The sequence below is a fragment of the Rhinoraja longicauda genome, unplaced genomic scaffold (genome assembly GCF_053455715.1).
Source record: "Rhinoraja longicauda isolate Sanriku21f unplaced genomic scaffold, sRhiLon1.1 Scf000650, whole genome shotgun sequence".
NCBI classification, from domain to species: Eukaryota; Metazoa; Chordata; class Chondrichthyes; order Rajiformes; family Arhynchobatidae; genus Rhinoraja; species Rhinoraja longicauda.
In genome coordinates this window covers 40088-49819 of record NW_027601866.1, presented here as the reverse complement: position 1 = coordinate 49819, position 9732 = coordinate 40088, and the positions used below count along the sequence as shown (strand labels likewise).

General features: G+C 53.1%; 1 pseudogene; it reads right to left on the bottom strand.

Annotated features, from left to right (window-relative positions):
• Nucleotides 1-9191: 9191 nt before the first annotated feature.
• LOC144591187 (U2 spliceosomal RNA) lies at nt 9192-9289 on the bottom strand (annotated as a pseudogene).
• Nucleotides 9290-9732: the final 443 nt, after the last annotated feature.

Here is a 9732-nt window from a genome sequence, read left to right as displayed (position 1 = left end):
GTGACGAGCTTGGTGGGAGATGAGCGTGTTTGAAGGCAGAGCTAGAGTCAATGAGTAGCATCCTCGCGTACGTGCCCTGTCTCTCCAGGTGAGTCAGGACAGTGCGAAGAGCCAGAGAGATGGCGTCCTCTGTGGATGTGTTTGCACATTGACGCGAGTCCAGTGAGTCAGTGATGCTGGATTTGATGTGTGAGAGGGCCAGCCTTTCAAAGCACTTCTGGATAAATGTGAGGTTGTCCACTTTGGTGGCAAGAACGGGAAAGCAGACTATTATCTGAATGGTGGCCGATTAGGAGAAGGGGAGATGCAACGAGACCTGGGTGTCATGGTGCACCAGTCATTGAAAGTAGGCATGCAGGTGCAGCGGGCAGTGGAGAAAGCCAATGGTATGGTGGCATTCATAGGGAGGGGATTTGAGTATAGGAGCAGGGAGGTTCTGCTGCAGTTGCACAGGGCATTGGTGAGACCGCACCTGGAGTATTGCGTACCGTTTTGGTCTCCTAGTTTGAGTTTAGGAGCAAAGGGGTCCTTCTGCAGTTGTACAGGGCCCTGGTGAGACCGCACCTGGAGTATTGCGTACAGTTTTGGTCTCCTAATCTGAGGAAAGACATTCTTGCCATGGAGGGAGTACAGAGAAGGTTCACCAGATTGATTCCTGGGATGGCAGGACTTTCATATGAAGATAGACTGGATAGACTCGGCTTGTACTCGCTGGAATTTAGAAGATTGAGGGGAGAAACGTACAAAATTCTTAAGGGGTCGGACAGGCTAGATGCGGGAAGATTGTTCCCGATGTTGGGGAAGTCCAGAACCAGGGGTCACAGTTTGAGGATAAAGGGGAAGTCTTTTAGGACCGAGATGAGAACTTTTTTTTCACACAGAGAGTGGGTACTGATTGAGAACGATCAGCCGCGATCACATTGAATGGCGGTGTGTACAGGCTCGAAGGGCCGAATGGCCTCCTCCTGCACCTATTGTGAGAGAGAGGAGGGGGAGAGAGAGAGGGAAGGGGAGCCAGCAAGCAAGGACAAACATTGACACAAAGAAACAGTGAGCACATGTGGTGGCCATTTTGTTGAAATAAACAGTGAGCACATGTGGCCCTTCATAAGCCCACAACTTCCCCAAGGCTCAGCGATCCCACCAATTATCAATTAGCAGCCCGCCCGACGGGCGACATTGTCCACACCCAGTCTCCACCTCTTGCTATTAAAAGATATTTTATAAATTAAAGCTCGTAGCTTTTTGAGGTATAAAATATCTTTTTAATAACAAGATTAAATAGCTCTCCCCCTTCCCTTTCCCCTCCTCTCTCCCCCTCCTCTCCCTCCCCCTCCTCTCTCTCTCCCCCTCCTCTCTCTCCCCCTCCTCTCTCTCCCCCTCCTCTCTCTCCCCCTCCTCTCTCTTCCCCTCCTCTCTCCCTCCCTCACTCCATCCCTCCCTCTCTCCCTCCCTCCCTCTCTCTCCCCCAAACAAAATACTATGAGCTTTAATTTATAAAATATCTTTTAATAGCAAGAGGTGGATAGCCATCATGCCCCATCTACACTAGTCCCACCCGCCCACACCGTCCATCATGCCCCATCTACACTAGTCCCACCCGCCCACACCGTCCATCATGCCCCATCTACACTAGTCCCACCCGCCCACACCGTCCATCATGCCCCATCTACACTAGTCCCACCTGCCCACACTGACCAACATGCCCCATCTACACTAGTCCCACCAGCCCACACTGACCAACATGCCCCATCTACACTAGTCCCACCCGCCCACACCGTCCATCATGCCCCATCTACACTAGTCCCACCTGCCCACACTGACCAACATGCCCCATCTACACTAGTCCCACCTGCCCACACTGACCAACATGCCCCATCTACACTAGTCCCACCTGCCCACACCGTCCATCATGCCCCATCTACACTAGTCCCACCTGCCCACACTGACCAACATGCCCCATCTACACTAGTCCCACCTGCCCACACCGTCCATCATGCCCCATCTACACTAGTCCCACCTGCCCACACTGACCAACATGCCCCATCTACACTAGTCCCACCTGCCCACACCGGCCAACATGCCTGTTTATAATTTAAAGCTCGTAGCTTATTGATAAATTTATAAATTATAGCTCGCAGTTTTTTGATAAATTTATAAATCAAAGCTCGTAGCTTTTTGAGTTTGTTTGTGTGTGTGTGAATCTCTCTCTCTCTCTCCTCTCTCTCCCCTTCCCTCTCTCTCTCCCCCTCCTCTCTCTCCACCTCTTGCTATTAAAAGATATTTTATAAATGAAAGCTTGTAGCTTTTTGATAAATTTATAAATGAAAGCTCGTAGCTTTTTGATAAATTTATTTTATTTGATAAATTCCACTGGAATTCTCTGCCAGTGGAACTCTCTGCCACAGAAGGTAGTTGAGGCCAGTTCATTGGCTATATTTAAGAGGGAGTTGGATGTGGCCCTTGTGGCTAAAGGGATCAGGGGGTATGGAGAGAAGGCAGGTACAGGATACTGAGCTGGATGATCAGCCATGAACATATTGAATGGCGGTGCGTACAGGCTCGAAGGGCCGAATGGCCTACTCCTGCACCTATTTTCTATGTTTCTGTTTCTATAAATTAAAGCTCGTAGCTTTTTGAGTTTGTTTGTACGAATCAAACCCCGCCGCTCCCCCCTATGCCTCCGCCATTTTAGTAAGCAAACCCCGCCGCAGTGCGCTCTGCCTCCGCCATTACAGTAAGCAACCCCGCCATTTCAGTAAGCATGTATTTAAACATTCTCTTTTCAACAACTCCATCCGACATTTCCAGAGGTTACACATTCAATGCAGATATTCATTTCCAAATTTACACAAAATCCCTTATTTGAAGTCTCTCTCTCTCTCTTGCTCTCTCTCTCTCTAACAAATGCAGGGATTCCCCATTTTAATATTAACAGTTTGGGAGGGGTGAGAAGAGAGAGCAAGAGAGAGAGAGAGAGAGAGAGTGTGTATGAGAGAGAATCAATCATTCAATCTGATTATCATGAGGTTTAGTGAATTAAACTACACTGCAGAGAACTAAAGTGAACTGTTTAAAACTATTTATAAATTAAAGCTCGCAGCTTTTTGAGTTTGTTTGTGCTCTCTCTCTCTCTCTCCCTCCTCTCTCCCCCTCTCTCTCTCCCTAAAGAGAACTATTAGTGAACTATACTACATTAAATTAAATAAAGCTCTCTCTCCCCCTCCTCTCCCTCCCTCCTCTCCCTCTCCCTCTCCCTCTCCCTCTCCCTCTCCCTCTCCCTCTCCCTCTCCCTCTCCCTCTCCCTCTCCCTCTCCCTCTCCCTCTCCCTCTCCCTCTCCCTCTCCCTCTCCCTCACCCTCTCCCTCTCCCTCTCCCTCTCCCTCTCCCTCCCTCCTCTCCCCCTCCTCTCCCTCCCTCCTCTCCCTCTCCCTCTCCCTCTCCCTCTCCCTCTCCCTCTCCCTCTCCCTCTCCCTCTCCCTCTCCCTCTCCCTCTCCCTCTCCCTCTCCCTCTCCCTCTCCCTCTCCCTCTCCCTCTCCCTCTCCCTCTCCCTCTCCCTCTCCCTCTCCCTCTCTCCCTCTCCCTCTCTCCCTCTCCCCCTCTCCCCCTCTCTCCCTCTCCCTCTCTCTCTCTCTCCCTCTCTCTCTCCCACTCCTCTCCCTAAAGGGGACTATCATGTTTAACTAAACTACATTAAATCAAATAAAGATAAACTGAATTACATTGGTTTGAACCGTGTTTAACTAAACTACATTAAATTAAATAAAGCTAAACTGAATTACATTGATTTGAACCGTGTTTAACTAAACAGCATTAAATTCAATTAACACAAAAAAATAGACAACACACTAATGGATTTAAAACACAAGATGCTTACCCACTTGCTGGAGTTGGCAGAGGTTACTTTTTTTTTTATATCAAAAAATACTTTATTCAAGTAATAAATATCATTTACAAAACATCATTTTTAAACAAACCCATCCGACATTTCCGGAGGTTACATATTCAATACAGGCATTTACTTAGACATTTACATACATTTACATACATATCCCTTATTTGGAGGGGCGTCTCTCTCCACCACACCCTGCCCCCCATGTCCAGCAGCGGAAGGGCCCTAGACTGTGGTCCTCCCCCACAGGGCCTTGGCGTTGGCTGCACCGAGCTTCAGAGCGTCCCTCAGCACGTACTCCTGCAGTCTGCAGTGGGCCAGTCGGCAACATTCCTTGACGGACAGCTCGCTCCGCTGGATGGTCAACAAGGATCGGGCAGACCAAAGAGCGTCTTTCACCGAGTTGATGACCTTCCAGCAGCACTCGATGTCAGTCTCGGAATGCGTCCCTGGGAACAGTCCGTAGAGCACAGAGTCCTCTGTGACGGAGCTGCTCGGAATGAATCGTGACAGGGACCCCTGCAGACCTCTCCAGACTCGCCTGGCAAATCCACACTCTTTGAAGAGGTGGGCCACCGTTTCCTCTCCGTAGCAGCCGTCCCGAGGGCAGCGTGCGCTGGTAGTGAGGTTCCGGCGGTGCAGGAAGGATCTGACTGGGAGGGCTCCCCTCACCGCCAGCCAAGCCAGGTCTTGGTGCTTGTTGGTGAGTACTGGCGATGAGGCATTTTGCCAGACAAGCTGGGCTGTCTGTTCTGGGAACCACGCCACAGGATCCATGGAGTCATTCCCCTGCAGTGCCTGCAGGACGTTCCGTGCTGACCACTGCCCGATGGACTTGTGGTCAAAGGTGTTGGTCCGGAAGAACCTGTCCACAAACGACAGATGGTTCGGCAATGTCCAGCTGACTGGCACATTGCGTGGCATCTGCGCCAGGCCCATCCTTCGCAACACCGGGGACAGGTAGAACCTCAGCAGGTAGTGGCATTTGGTGCCCACGTGCCTTGGCTCTATGCTCCACCTGATGCAGCCACACACGAAAGTGGCCATCAGAATGAGGGCGACGTTGGGCACGTCTTTACCCCCGTTGTCTGCCGACTTGTGCATTGTGGCTCGTCGCACCCGGTCCATCGCCGACCCCCAGATGAAACGGAAGACGGCCCGGGTGATCCCCGTGGCGTAGGAGGGAGGGACGGGCCACACTTGCGCCAAGTACAGCAGCCCCGAGAGCACCTCACACCTGATGACCAGGTTTTTCCCCGTGATGGAGAGGGAGCGCTGCTTCCACAGCTCCAGCTTTTTCCCCACCCTGGCTATCCACTCCAGCCAATTTTTGTCACATGCCTCAGCCTTCCCGAACCAGATCCCCAGCACCTTCAGGAAGTCAGGCTTGATGGTGAAGGGGATGGAAGATCGGTCGGGCCAGTTGCCAAAGAGCATGGCCTCGCTCTTCCTGCGGTTTACCCTGGCCCCCGTGGCCAACTCAAACTGGTCGCAGACGCTGATCAGTCTGCGGACCGACCCTGGATCCGAGCAGAAGACGGCGACATCGTCCATGTACAGGGAGGCCTTGACCTGAGTGCCCCCACTGCCTGGCAGTGTCACTCCTCTTATGCTCGCATCCTTCCTGATGGATTCGGCAAAGGGTTCAATGCAACAGACGAACAAGACAGGGGAAAGAGGGCAACCCTGCCTGACTCCAGACCTGACGGGGAAGCTGTCTGATTCCCACCCATTAATTTGGACTGCACTACAGATATCGGAGTAGAGCAGTTGTATCCACTTCCTGATTCCTTCCCCAAAGCCCATTTTGGAGAGCACGTCCCTCATGTACGTGTGCGATATCCTGTCGAAGGCCTTCTCCTGGTCCAAGCTGACCAGGCAGGCATCCACCCGTCTGTCCTGCACGTAGGCAATGGTATCTCTCAGCAGCACCAGGCTGTCTGAGATTTTCCTGCCAGGTACAGCACAGGTTTGGTCCGGGTGGATCACCTGTCCCAGAGCAGACTTGACCCGGTTGGCGATGGCCTTAGACAGGATCTTGTAGTCTACATTCAACAATGTGATCGGTCTCCAATTCCTTAAGTCATTCATCTCCCCCTTCTGCTTGTAGATCAGGGTGATGTTGCCCTTCCTCATAGAGTCTGACATGCTGCCGGCTAGAAGTATATCGTTGTACACTTCCAGCAGGTCCGGGCCCACCCAGTCCCACAGAGCCAAGTACAACTCTGCCGGTAAGCCATCGCCTCCGGGAGTTTTACTCGAGTCAAAGGAACGGATGGAGCCAGTCAGCTCCTCCAGGGTCAGTGGTTTGTCCAGACTCTCCCGCTTGCTGTCGTCCAAGACTTCCGTGATGGAGGACAGGAAGTTCTGGGAGGCGGTGCTGTCTGTGGTCTTTACATCGTACAGATCCTTATAAAAGGATCTGCAGATCTTGAGCATGTCTGTCTGCGAGGATGTTACCGAGCCGTCCTCCTCCCTAAGGCTTTTGATCACAGAGCTCCCCCTGTGAACCTTATGGAAGAAGTAACGTGAGCACGTCTCATCCTGCTCAACATGGCGGACCCTGGACCGGAAGATGATCTTGGAGGATTCAGAGGTAAAGAGCCGAGCTTGCCGGCCCTTCAACTCTCTCAGTTCCTCCCTCACATCCACCCCTCTCCTCTGCAGAAGGAGTAGCTGCTGCAAATCTGTCCGGAGTTGACACAGTTCCCTCTTACCCTGTCTTGCTCTCTGAACACCCTTGGAGACGAAGAACTTCTTGATGTTCTCCTTTGTTGCCTCCCACCAGAGTGTCTGGGAGTCAAAGAGGGGCCTCACAGTTCTCCAACATGCGTAGTCCCTCTTTAGCTCCTTAACGTTCTCCGGGGTCAACAGCTCCACGTTTAGCTTCCACGTCCCTCTGCCCGCCTTCCGGTCCTCCTGTAGGTGACAGGTGGCCTGAAGGAGGCAGTGGTCAGAGAAGAACACCGGCGCGAGGTCGGTGTGTCTGACCGTGACGGCCCTCGATGTGAAGAGGAAGTCTATCCGGGACTGGGCTGAACCGTTCGGTCCTGACCAGGTGAACCGTGGCTGGACTCCGCCTGCAGGGTCCCTGAAGGCGTCGCGCAGCTTTGCATCTTTGACCGTTTCCACCAGGAGTTTGGAGGTGCCGTCCAGTCTGTGGTTGGCACTGCCGGATCGTCCAGCCGCATCGATGATGCAGTTGAAGTCACCGGCCAGAACGAGCGGTCTAGACGTTGCCAGCAGCGGTGGGAGCTGCTGGAGGACGGCCACCCGCTCGCTCCACTGGGTGAGGCATACACATTAATCAGCCGGAGCGGAGAACCACGGTACATTACATCCACCACCAAGAGACGACCCCCCACCACCTCCCTTACCTCAGTGATGGTGAAGCCCCCTCCCCGCAGCAAGATCCCCAGACCGGACGCACGACAATCATTTCCCCCCGACCATACCGACAGTCCGTGGGGCCACCATCGCGACCACCTCCGATAGCAGCGAAGGTGTGGCAGCCCGCACTCCTGTAAAAAAGTCACATCCGCCTTTACCTTGGCCAGGTACTGCAAGGCGGATACACATCGCACAGTGCTCTTCACACTGCGCACGTTTAAGGATGCCAGTTTCAGCTCCATTGTCCTTTAGTGTCCCAGGCGATCCTCCCGCATGCCAATCATCTGGCTGAGTTCCTGCACATTTTTGTCACACAGGTAGTGGTACAGGTTGGTGGCTTCCTCAGCACAGGGTGTATTTTCTGGCGAGGCCACTGCGCTGCTCCCAGTTTCCTGGAGCTGGGGCCCATTGGCCACTGCACTGCTCCCGGTCTCCCGGAGCTGGGGCCCATTTGCCACTGCACTGCTCCCGGTCTCCCGGAGCTGGGGCCCATTGGCCATTGTGCCGCTCCCGGTCTCCCGGAGCAGGGGCCCATTGGCCGTTGTGCCGCTCACGGTCTCCCGGAGCAGGGGCCCATTGGCCGTTGTGCCGCTCACGGTCTCCTGGGGCTGGGGCCCATTGGCACTGCTCCCAGTCTCCTGGGGCTGGGGGGCAACAGACACGTTCTTTCTCTTACCTTCCTCCTCCCCCGTTTTCTTCCTCTGCCTCTGCCTCCGTTGTCGGCTCTTCCTGGTCGTCTCATCCTCCGATGCGGAGAGGCTGCTGGCCTCGTCCTGGGAGAGGACTCTTTTTTGGGACTTGCTTGCCCCCTCCGCCTTTTTCTCCGTGCGCACAGCCTTCAATGTTTTCCTCGATGTTACCAACTGCCATTCCTCCTCTTCCTGTTCCCCCTCTTCCATCGACTCACCCTCGTGGGCAGGGGCCTGGGGGGCTCTGTCCTGCGGTTGGGGGCTCCTGGTGGTCGCGTTGTCATCGCCCCTGCTCTCCTTTCCTTTTTGGGCTTTTGCCGTGGTAGGAGGCGTCTCGTCCACCCTGGGTGTGCTGGCAGCGGCCCCTCTTATCGCCTGTGCATAAGTGCTAGCTCTTTTAGGGCAGGCCCTGTAAAGGTGGCCTGCCTCCCCACACAGGTTGCAGCTCTTACTCTCTTTACAATCCCTTGTCTCGTGGCCTTCTAACTTGCAGTTTCTGCAGACGACTGTCCTGCATTCTGCCGCCACGTGCCCAGGTTTGTTGCATTTCCTGCACACCCTGGGCTGCCCCGCGTACGTCATGTAACCCCGGTTCCCTCCGATAGCGAACACCGAGGGAGGGTGGATGATGAATCCCTTCCCGTCCACCCTCAGCTTCACCTTCACTTGCCTCTTGCTCGTCCAGATCCCGAACAAGTCCTTTATGTCCACACAGTTCCCTGCCCCTTCGACATAGCGAGCAAGGAAGGTGAGGACATCCACGACGGGCACATGTGGGTTAAACATGTGCACCGTGATCATTCGTTCCCTCTGGGTGGGGAGGGTGAAGAGCGGCTGCACCTTCAGGAGCGACAGCGGGGCTTCATCCCCCTTCTCCCGGAAGTCCTGCAGCATCTTCTGCCATCCCGCCGGGTTCTGGAAGGTAACGTCGAAGTATCCGTTACCTGGGAAGTCCTGGAGGCAGAAGATGTCCCCGGCCTTGAATCCACAGGCCTCCAGCAGCACCTTCTTGATGAAGAGATCCCTTGAGAAAGGGTTCCCCTCCTTGAGGTCCTTCACCGATACTCGCAGGGTATTCCGGATACCCTGCCCTCCAGCTCCACTTGCTACTGCCATCCCACCTGGATAAGGGTGTTAGGTTGGTTACCCAACCAGCATGGATCCACCCCTAAACCAGACACGTGCTCCTGACCTCCGCTCCTCGTCGATGATCCAATGCAAATACTGCTCTTATACTTACCCTGTTCTTATAAGAACATTAGATTGTGCCAGAACAGATACTACACTTGATCTTAGCCAAAAGGCTATAGAAATGATCCTTAAAAGTATACAGGTTCGATGCCAGACTTGAGCTCCCAATACTGCAATTAGCAGCATGCAGCTTTTTATTTATTGAGGAGCTGAGGTGACACACATACAAATTCCACAAACAGATGCCTTTACCTTATTTGGAATAAACCTGTTCCAAGTTATCTATCTGAGCTAAGCTCTGTGCACAGGTTTCAGTGCTCAAGGCACCCAAGGGTGCTCCACAATAGAAACCATTATCACATTGGGGTAACCTTTACATGAAGGCAGTTTCGGCCATTGTCACAGATGGAAAACTAGCCGCATTTCCTGTCCTCAGGTATCTTTGCAAACAACTTGTCTGTCTGCCTTGCCTTTTGCAGTACACATTTTTAAATTTACCAAAAAGCTACGAGCTTTGATTTTTAAATTTACAAAAAAGCTACGAGCTTTAATTGATAAATTTATCAAAA